This window comes from Manduca sexta, unplaced genomic scaffold (genome assembly GCF_014839805.1).
Source record: "Manduca sexta isolate Smith_Timp_Sample1 unplaced genomic scaffold, JHU_Msex_v1.0 HiC_scaffold_132, whole genome shotgun sequence".
Lineage (NCBI taxonomy): Eukaryota > Metazoa > Arthropoda > Insecta > Lepidoptera > Sphingidae > Manduca > Manduca sexta.
In genome coordinates, this window is record NW_023592172.1 from 19,697 (window position 1) to 30,064 (window position 10,368).

Below are 10,368 nucleotides of genomic sequence, written 5' to 3' on the forward strand. Positions count from 1 at the left end.
CGCTTCATAGCATGACGTTAGGAAAGCTATAGACTACATAGCTTTCCTCAATGAATGGACTTCGAAAAATATTTTATTCAAAAATTTTTAGTTCTAACCAGTGGTCCCGAGATTAGCGCGTTCAAATAAACAAACTCTCAGCTTTATATAATAGTACTAGCATTCTCTCAACAACTGCGAAAGATAGTTTCGTGGAGAAAGTCCTGCTATATATTTCTTGATATAGAGTACCCATAACCTTCCAGGTGTTAAACTATCTCCAAACAATATTTTATGAATATCCGTTCAGTGAATTTTAAAAAATCGATACAAGGTAGACAGAAAGGGGACGTCGTTAATTCAGATATATACAGATATATTTAACAAGTTTACCATTTTACAACCGTTTTAACACCTCAGTACAGTCAAATTAATAAATGTGTTAAAAAGTATAATTATAAAATTTTATTTATTTTCTTATTTTGTTTCATTACTCATATTAACTATAGATTGCTGTCGAATAAAATGTACAGAAACAGCGTTGTTTTCACAGCTAGCGGATAAAATAAGTATCAAAAAAAATATAAAAATACACCGCACCAAGCAAAAAAATAACAAAGTTATGTTTAAATGTAGACCGTGTTCATCATTCTGAAACATTTAATCTATCTATTCTAATATATAAAGCTGAACAGTTTTACGACCGCACTAGTCTTAGGAACTACTAATTCGATTTTGACTTTAATTTCACGATTAGAACCTATATCTCTATAGCGCGTAAATAATATATTAATGATATATCACCTGTATAATATACTGTCCCACTGTTGTGCACGGGCACCTCTACAACTGAGAGGGAATAGGCCTTAGTCCACCACGATGTCCTAGCGCGGATTGGTAGACTTCACACACCTCGAAATTTCTATAGAGAACTTCCCAGGTATGGTTTCCTCACGATGTTTTCACTGTGTTAAAGCAAGATAATTAACAAAGAATACACATATATTTTTTAGAATAATCAGGGTGTGTGCACTTGAATTTGAACCTGCGAACATTCATCTCGGCAGTCCGTTCCACAAGCCATTTATAGCGGAACCTATATGCCGAAAACCTAAGAAAGCGAAGTCGCAAGCAGATGCTAGTTTCTTATATAAATGAACGAAGAGATGAAGAAGCTCGTCGTAGACAGTCGTCTTGTTTTATTGCAATTGAATGACGAAACGAGCATGCCGCTCGCCTGATGGTCACCGTTACCATCCATAAACCGTAGCAACACAACACAGAACTCGAATTACAAATATTGCGCGGCGCTACATTGTCATGCAGACAATATGACTTCTTTGAGTTTTATAATATTCAGTCATTACGCTGGCGCCTAGTGAATAAAAGTGTTTGCTATGCTCGATAAACAAATATACGGAAATAATAAACAAAGTTACATTTTATTAGGCACCGACTTCAAAATTTCGGCCACGGCAGCCATTCTCAACGGAGGAGATATTATAGTGCACAAGTGTGTGCGCAATACACAAGCACTCTCTGTTCCTTTATTCATATAGTCCAGTAAGACGGCAATCCGACCTGACCGGAGAGAGATCAGGCGCAGGACCAACGGCTTTACGTCTTCCGAGCACGGGTGGATCACACCGACAACTTCCTAACCCGAGCTGCGACTGAATAATTTTTAAAATATAGAAAACCCAGCCACACAATTATTTTGGACCGTCTCGGGATTCGAACCCAGGTCCTCAGCGCAGTAGTCATACTTACCGTGTATGATTACAACTACGCCGCCAATGCAGTAGGGTATTTAGTATAATATATATGTCAGCGTGAAACTGTTTACTTGGTTATTTTTACATGACCAGTAAAGTACCACCGGTCTATATTTATTTATTCAATTATTGAAAACTTATTTACTCAATAACAATTTACTGCATAGCAACACTAGCGAAATACACAATGTTTCGGTTCGAGCGTCCAAACAAGACTGCTGAAGACTCAACAAGACTCCTACAAGACTGCTCCAAGACTCCAACCAGACTGAGCTCTCGGCGTTCGGCCGGTCCATATTGACATTTGCAGTCATTGCAGTCGACCTCCCTCCTTTTCTAATACTCGATGTAATGATAGATGGCGCCACTATCGCTCCGGAAATTCACCAGTGCTGCGGCGCAATCTATACCTGTTATGTAAAATTATTTTTGGACTTTAGGGATTTTTGGAGTCGGTTTATTTTTCAATTTTTTTAGTTATATGGATTATCCTAGGATTCCCAACTTCTATTTTACCTGTTTAGGGTAAATTATGAAAAAAGTCGCTCCTACCGAATTTTATTTTTTATGCAATTTGTAAATTGTTTACAAAATACTGGCTAATCTCAGGAACTACCGGTCCAAATTGAAAAATTCTTTTTGCGTTGGATAGCCCTTTGTTCGTGGAGTGCTATAGGCTATATATCATCACGCTATACACAATAGGAGCGGAGCAGTAATGGCTAATCTCAGGAACTACCGGTCCAAACTGAAAAATCTTTTGTGTCGGATATCCTTGGTCGTGGAGTGCTATAACTATATATCATCACGCTATGACCAATAGGAATGGAGCAGTAATGGCTAATCTCAGAAACTACCGGTTCGAACTGAAAATTTCTTTTTGTGTTGGATAGCTTTTATTCGTGTAGTACATAGGCAGGCTATATATCATCATATGACCAATAGAGCGGAGCAGTAATGAAACATGTTGCAAATACGGGACAATTTATTAGTTTTGAGAGCTTCCGTTGCGTGCGCTGCGTAAACGGTTAAAGTTATGCAACAATTATGTATGACGGGATTGTTCCTCTTAAAAGTTCTATAAAAATATATTATAAAACAAAGTCCCCGCTGCATCCGTCTGCCTGAACGTCTTAAACTCAAAAACTACCCAACGTATTAGATGAAATTTGGTATGGAGACAGTTTGAAACCCTGGGAAGAACATAGGCTCCCGAAATTACTACTTTATAATGGAAAACTTTAGCCTGAAAACTTTTACAACGCGGCGGAGCCGCGAGCAAAATCTAGTTATATAATATACAGGTTACTGACAACTGCCTAGGTGGCGTAGTAGTACTGCATGCGCAGTACGGCAGCGCTCTCAGGTCTTGGGTGCGAATCTCGGGTCGGGCAGTGATATATTTGATTTTTCCGCTCAGTATCAGCCCGGGGTTTGGAATTTGTGCTGGATATGGTGAAAAGACTCGCCCCTATCACATCATGGGACGGAACACTTAGCGAATAGTGGTAGTTCTTTGCGCCTCTGCATACGTCTTAACCCGTGAGGTAGTTGAATGCCGGCAAACATTGACATACGCGTGTGACGGAAAAATAACCTTATTATGTGTATATATATGTAGTATATAAGGTTATAATCCCGTGACACACGCAAATGTCATGTAGCTGTCTTGGCTCGCCGGCGATTCACGAGATAAGTTAAGGTATATGCGTGATGCGTGTTACTAATAAATTATTAAAAGGCGACCGAAATACACTTTTGTTAGTGTCGCGGAGAAAGTGTTTTATGGTTATGTTGGGCTCACCAACCTTATGATGCGATCTTGAGCGGCTTAGATAAATGGATGATCGGGCTATCGCCGGGCCCTTTATTATACCAACTAAAACACGGTGATGGCCTTCTTTAGATTAGAGACAGCTGCGTGGCTCCTCAAACAAAAATGGCTATAGCGACCAATGGCATAGAGTTAAATTTTCCGAAAGGAACACAACGTATTTGTATTTACAATATGCTTAAATGCGGTTCGCAACTCGTTCGATGATAATCATATTTAACATAAATTATGAAAGGGAAGCCGGTAGGAATCAGGTTAAGGACCCTACTCCATTATTGTTGACCGTTCTTCAGCCTAGAATCGCTGTTCTGCCACTGTGAGAGGCTCAGAAAGACGCATTTGCCGTAAATGGTAGACCAAGTCCATCAGCAATGTTGTCGTCCATCGTGGGGTCAGCCCTTAATTAATTTTATAAAATGGATATCAGACGTCTCTTACGACAGGCAGGAGGTACCGTTGGTATTTTCCAGATGTCTGTAATCCGCAGAGCGAGAGACGGCGGTCACTCGGCGACGATTCATGTACCTTCTTTTATTTTTGTTTTTATTGATCACATTAAATATATTTTAGAGTCGGAGCTTTTAAAATATTGTCTACAGTAAGTAAATTCGCGAACAAATGTACAAAAGTAAGTTAAGTATTCAATTTATATTAATCGACTATAAAATGTATTTAATGTGTATATCTACAAATCTATTAACACAAATAACAAAGTATGTTACGTTGCTCGTATTAAATGTGCAATATATCCGAATAATGTAAAACATATTTTTGGTTTCAGTGGTTTTTGATAGTTTAATACAGATTATTTCTTCGCAATTTAGATAAAATACTTTAAGACGTTCAACAATATCATCCATTTTGTGTTGACTTTTACATTACTCTAAAAAAAATGAACACCTGTGCATACCGGAAGAAATTAATTTGCTATGGATATAAAAGGCGCTGATGCGTGCGAGGAGTCGCAAACTCTATCATGATGCATTCGTGGCTGGTACTGGGCTTGGTGGTGGCGGCGGCGGCGGCCGATACGACTATACGTCGCAGCCTGATCTCTACTACGACACGTGGTGGGGACCCGAGGGCAAGGGAGGAAGACACCACCATCAGACCCTTTAGGATCGAATGGGATAAGAAGGTAGATGTTTCAGTTTGGCGATGATTAGTCAACTTGCATTAAAATTATGGGAATGGCGGCCCAATTGCCAAAGGTGGGTTCGCCACTAGTAAAAGGCCACTGTCTGGGCTTCATGAGTGATCTCTGTCTAGTCAAGTAATAAAAACATCAGTAAAGGTTTGGACTCTCGTATTCAAGTCGTTTGAAGTAATAGATTCTCTGCAGTTTACGTTTAACTTTGTAATTTTCCCAGGATATAGATGATCTGGTCTACAGATTGAAGAACAGGCGCGAATTCGTACCTTCCCTAGACGATTCTGCATACCGTTATGGAGTGAACACTCACACCTTCGGCTTCTGGCTGGACTACTGGGCGAACGACTATAACTTCACTGCCCGGGAACAGTAAACCAGTATCCTCAATTTAAGACCGACATCCAGGGTCTGGGTATACACTTCATCTGGATCAAACCTGAGGTAAGTGACTTCTGGGAAGTTGGAGTAATTGACGATTACTATTTCGTGTTCTTTTGAATTAAAACGAGATAAAACATTGCGGAAAGGTACTACTAGTAAGTGACGGTAGTTTAATTGCTTTTAAAATTCTCAGATATAAGTAATCACTTCAAATTAGTTATATTTAGACTGAAAATATATGTTTAACTTATAAGATATTTTATTTATCACACAGGTATAATAAGTCTTATCTTATGATTGATAGAACTAAGAAAAGGCTTGGAGTGTAGTGTGAGATGTTTCTTTAAAACATATTATATATTTATTGACAGCCTTCGTGGCACATTTGCTTAACACAATTATAATATATGCTATTTAATCCATTCCACGTAATAAATTTATTCGCCAATGTATTCCAATTATAGACAAATATTTATTACCAGTAGTTTATACAAGTCCCATTTAAATTCGAGGATTGTAGCTATTTGTATCCAGGTACCGGAAGGCAAAATCAACATCCCGGTGCTGATGCTGCACGGATTCCCAGGGTCAGTGCGTGAGTTTTATGATGCCATCAAGGAAATTCAGAAGGCTACTGAAAACAAAAACTTCGTCCTTGAACTGATCATCCCCAGTCCCTGGATTTTATTCAGACGTGCATATACTCGTATTTTACACACAACAACAATACTCAACATCACGCATTTTATTCGAAGTATGCAGAGGCGCAACCATACCCACTTTTCGCCGTAGGTTCCGTCCCATGATGTGATAGGGCGCTAGCCTATTGCCGTATCGTTCACAAGAACCAGACTCCGGTCTGATACTGAGCAGAAAAAATATCACTTTGCCCGACCCGGGATTCGAACCCAGGACCTCAGAGTGCTGTCGTACCGCGCATGCAGTACAACTACGCCACCGAGGCAGTCGTATTTTAATTTGGTAGAAAAGTATCTGGGCCAGATGGTAATCACCACCATTCTAGAATATACGTATCCGCCCGGATACCGACCATCGCCCCCAAGGTGTACAACCCGCCACCATGGACTGTTAAGGGTCTCACGTCCTAGGATCAGTCTGCGTATATGGTTTCAAAGTGGCTAGCATAATTGTCTTGATTGGCGAGTAATTAAATCATCTCTCGTCACTGAATACTCTCTGTGGAAATCATTCCATTTCACATTAGGTAGTAGTGACATCATGTTGTGCCCGTCTATAAAAAAGAAACTGCATTAATAGGCCAGCGTGGTGGTAAGCCCTCTTAGTAGTAAAGGAGATCCGTGCCCAGCAGTGGAACAACATATAACACAAGGCCAGTACTATAATTTTATAATATATTCTGCATTCACTAATGGATTTTTCTTAACAGTACTCCAACAAAGAGGGCCTGGGTGCTGCTGAAATGGCATTTATATACAAGAACCTTATGAACAGATTGGGACACGAGAAGTACTTTATGCAGGGAGGAGATTGGGGATCACTCATCACAGCCAACATGGCCACCTTCTTCCCAGATGTAAGACGCCAATGACATTTTTATTAGTCCTTTCCTTGACGCTCTCATTCTGGTCGGTTTGACTACATGATTTGTCATGTTTCCAAAATAAATAAAGAATATTTAGGTGTTATCTAATCCCCTTTTTGCTTCGATATAAATAATATCTAAAACCCGTTTCTCGTGTTATGAACTGCTTAAAGTCCACGTGCAAAATATTACTACCAAGAGCCTTCACTGCTATTTTTGTTGTAGGAAATCATCGGTTACCATAACAACATGGGTGTGGCCTTGACCGACGCCGCATTCAGCATGATGTCGATAGCATCTTTAAATCCCTCGTCGATAATGTCATGTGACGTTGTTAACCGCCTGTATCCCTCAAAAATACCTTCGAACAACTCACTAGAGATTCTGGGTATTTCCACGTTCACGCAACGAAGCCTGATACTCTTGGTAAGACTCTTTATTTTGACTCAGTAGTGGCTAAACTAAGCCTCAAAGTGTACATGTGAAAATGCAAATATTATCGACAAACGTTGCCTTGAAGATTTTAACTTAACAGTTTTCCATCTCTTAACACTTCACGAAGTGTTACAGGCCAAGGCGGGACTAGCCAATATTTTCACCATGTGCATTGTATTCTCAACCAAAACCCAGCAGGAGCACCACCAATGAAAACATTTAACTTCTTTGTCATCATCATCAACCACAAGAAGTTCATTGAGGTTTATTATCCAAGTTCCAGGTGGACTTGCCAAAAGTGGTTTGTATCCATCATGTTCCTTCGACCTTTATCACATCTGCCCATTTTCTGTGTCTACCCATCTACCTTCTTACCAGCAATATTTTCGTTGTTCAGGTATCTCGGTTAGCGACTCGCCCACCGCTCTAATGGCGTGGCTTTTCCAGCAAGTATCCATTTGCACCCGCAAGGCCAATTACGACGACCCTGAAGGCGGCCTGCATCGCTACAGGCCAGAGCAACTTCTCGATAACCTCATGTTCTACTGGATGCCCAACAAAGGGCCCACCTCTTTCAGGATCTACTCCAATACTTTTAATCTCAGGAACTATCATTTAGGTTATCTCAAGTGAGTTATAAGGATAGATTTATTTTTATTATAGCAAAGTGACTACCTGGTTTCGCTAATAGAATATTCGTCCTGATAGCGACTGTACACGAGGAGAAACCCGTATGGGGTCTAATGAAAGTGTATCACGTTCGAGATCAGCCTGTATATATCCGATTAAATATGCCGAGGTAGTTGTGTAAACTGGCGAGAGACATCTGTCATCAGTCGACATTCATTCTGGACCCTACTCCGCTCGCCATCAACTGTAGTTGCGTCACTTTGCTGCACCTGTAAAAAAAAACTAGCGTTAAATAAAGTCCTTACAATATCATCAGTGGCTGTATCTCTTGATGATTGGTACTATTATGCTTTGCCTACTTGAAGAACTCTTATTTAATGAAGTACGGCACGCAACAGATATCTACTGAAACGCTATAGATTTACATTATTCGCAAGCTACCTTATGGAATATAATGGAATTGTGAAATGGCAAAGTGAAACGAATACACCTCAACGGAAACTTTATTTTGACGTATAATATGGTTGATTTCTTTTCCCTCCGTTGCCATTGTGTAATATTCTTTATTAATACTTATATACAATATGATTCTGATATTGTTCGCAGTGTAACAACAACAGTACCTACTAGTAGTCCAAGCATCAGACGAGATCTTCTACATGCCTCCTAGTATGTTGAAAACCAAGTTCTCCAACTTGCTTGCCGTGGACGTGCTCAACGATTACGGACATTTCCTCGCCTTCGAGGTGCCTGACGTCTTCGCCAGTAACTTCGTGAGCGCCGTCCAGAGGATCCTTGCCTTCAATAACCAGAATATGTAAAAAAAATATTATTATACCCAGGTAATGTTAGGTATTTCGACAAACCACTTTACTAAGGCTCTCGTAGGAGAAAGTCCTAATAAATTGGGACAGAAGTTAGGTCTCACTGCGATATTTATATCTGCGAAGAAACAATATCTGCACTATCACACAGTTAAGTGTGTATGGTTGCCAAAATCACGTTAAGGTCTATAAGGGCTCGCGAACATCTGCCTTTCTTCTCCCCTCTGCCCATCCTAATATAGTTCATTCTCCTTTCCTCACACTTCCTTTCCATCCTATCCCCATTCCCTAGGCATTGCCGTGGTTGCTTAGCACAGGGATTGTCTCTACGCCGTTTGCAGGATACCTCTGGTGAATACAACAGCGGCTCCCCAAAAAAAAAAATCTGCTCTATTGTGATCTAATTTTACCATTAAAGGAAGTGTGATAGGCATTATAAGACTTATGGCCTATTTCAAGTTTCATTCAATCAATTATCGTATGAAACAGCTTATGTAGTACACACTATTCATTTTGTTATTTATTTGGGCACATAAAGTAATGGAGTTTTCAGCTCAATCAATCAATTTATAGCTTTCCACAATTGTTAAAATATAGGTTTACATGAAGAAACCTACATAACCTTGGACCCCGCAGGGCACGGCAACATGATAAATTATTATTTATTTCTTTTTTTTTAGCCTAATAGTCTAGAGCCCATGTTGTGTCCGATAAGTGAAAAAAGGATAGCCTTTCCTTACATGGGACCCAATATAGCTAGGGATCGTTGAGAGATTTTTTTGCGCCGCTTCTTCTTTACAGCAATAACGTTTCGAAGCGGTGATAGATTCATTACGAGTTGAAAGAGCTTGTGAAAGATTATTTGAATTAAAAAATGAGTTTAGTCGATATATAGATGTAATACTCTGCCTACAGGTGTGATGATATGTACGTATTCTCTCTGGGCGAATTTATATAATTATTCCCCTGTATATTTTCAGGAATGTTCGTCAAGATAAGCAGGATTTCCGTGCGAACAAACTTTCGAACATAAGGCAACTTGTACGCGAAAGAATTAATTCAATTCGTCATAAAATGAGTAACTACGAGAACAATGAAAATCCTTTTATGTATTAAATGTAATAAATTTTTTTAATGATATTGTTTGTTTTATGTCAACCTATCCATATTGTGCTAAGGTGTTGTCTCTGAAGTTAGACAGTATTAAAGTTTATATAATAAAAATCCCATTAAAAATATAAATGTGTAAGTAGGAGCCAAGTTCAAAATTAAGAATATGCATGATTGTTGATTTCGCTGACCAAAATGTTAAGACCTAAATGAAATGAAATTTATTTAGAATAACATGTTACCATAATATATTTCTTTTTTATTTGTTACGAACTGACCCGACAGACGTTATCCCGTCTTAAACTATGAATTTGCAGAGCGCATTCTGACAGTTATATAAAATTAATATTTTCGTTAAATTTTCTAATTTTCACTATTTAAAAAAATATATATATATTGAAATCGGTCCAGCCGTTCACGCGTGATGGCATGACCAAGGGAAATAGGGAATTACCTACACAAAATCTATACTTATAATAAATTCAGAAGTCAATTCTGTACATGAAATATATTTCAAAATAACTAACTCAGGGGTGATTAGGGATCGATACTGATGCCAAAAATGCAATTAATAAAATTTTTGTCTGTCTGTCTGTCTGTCTGTCTGTATAACCGTTATAGAAACAAAACTACTCGACGGATTTTAACGAAACTTGGTACAATTATTTTCATAATTCTGTGCT

At 38.9% G+C, this 10,368-nt stretch overlaps 1 pseudogene; it reads left to right on the top strand.

Annotated features, from left to right (window-relative positions):
• Positions 1–4,521: 4,521 nt before the first annotated feature.
• LOC119191297 lies at positions 4,522–9,691 on the top strand (annotated as a pseudogene).
• The last annotated feature ends 677 nt before the right edge of the window (positions 9,692–10,368 follow it).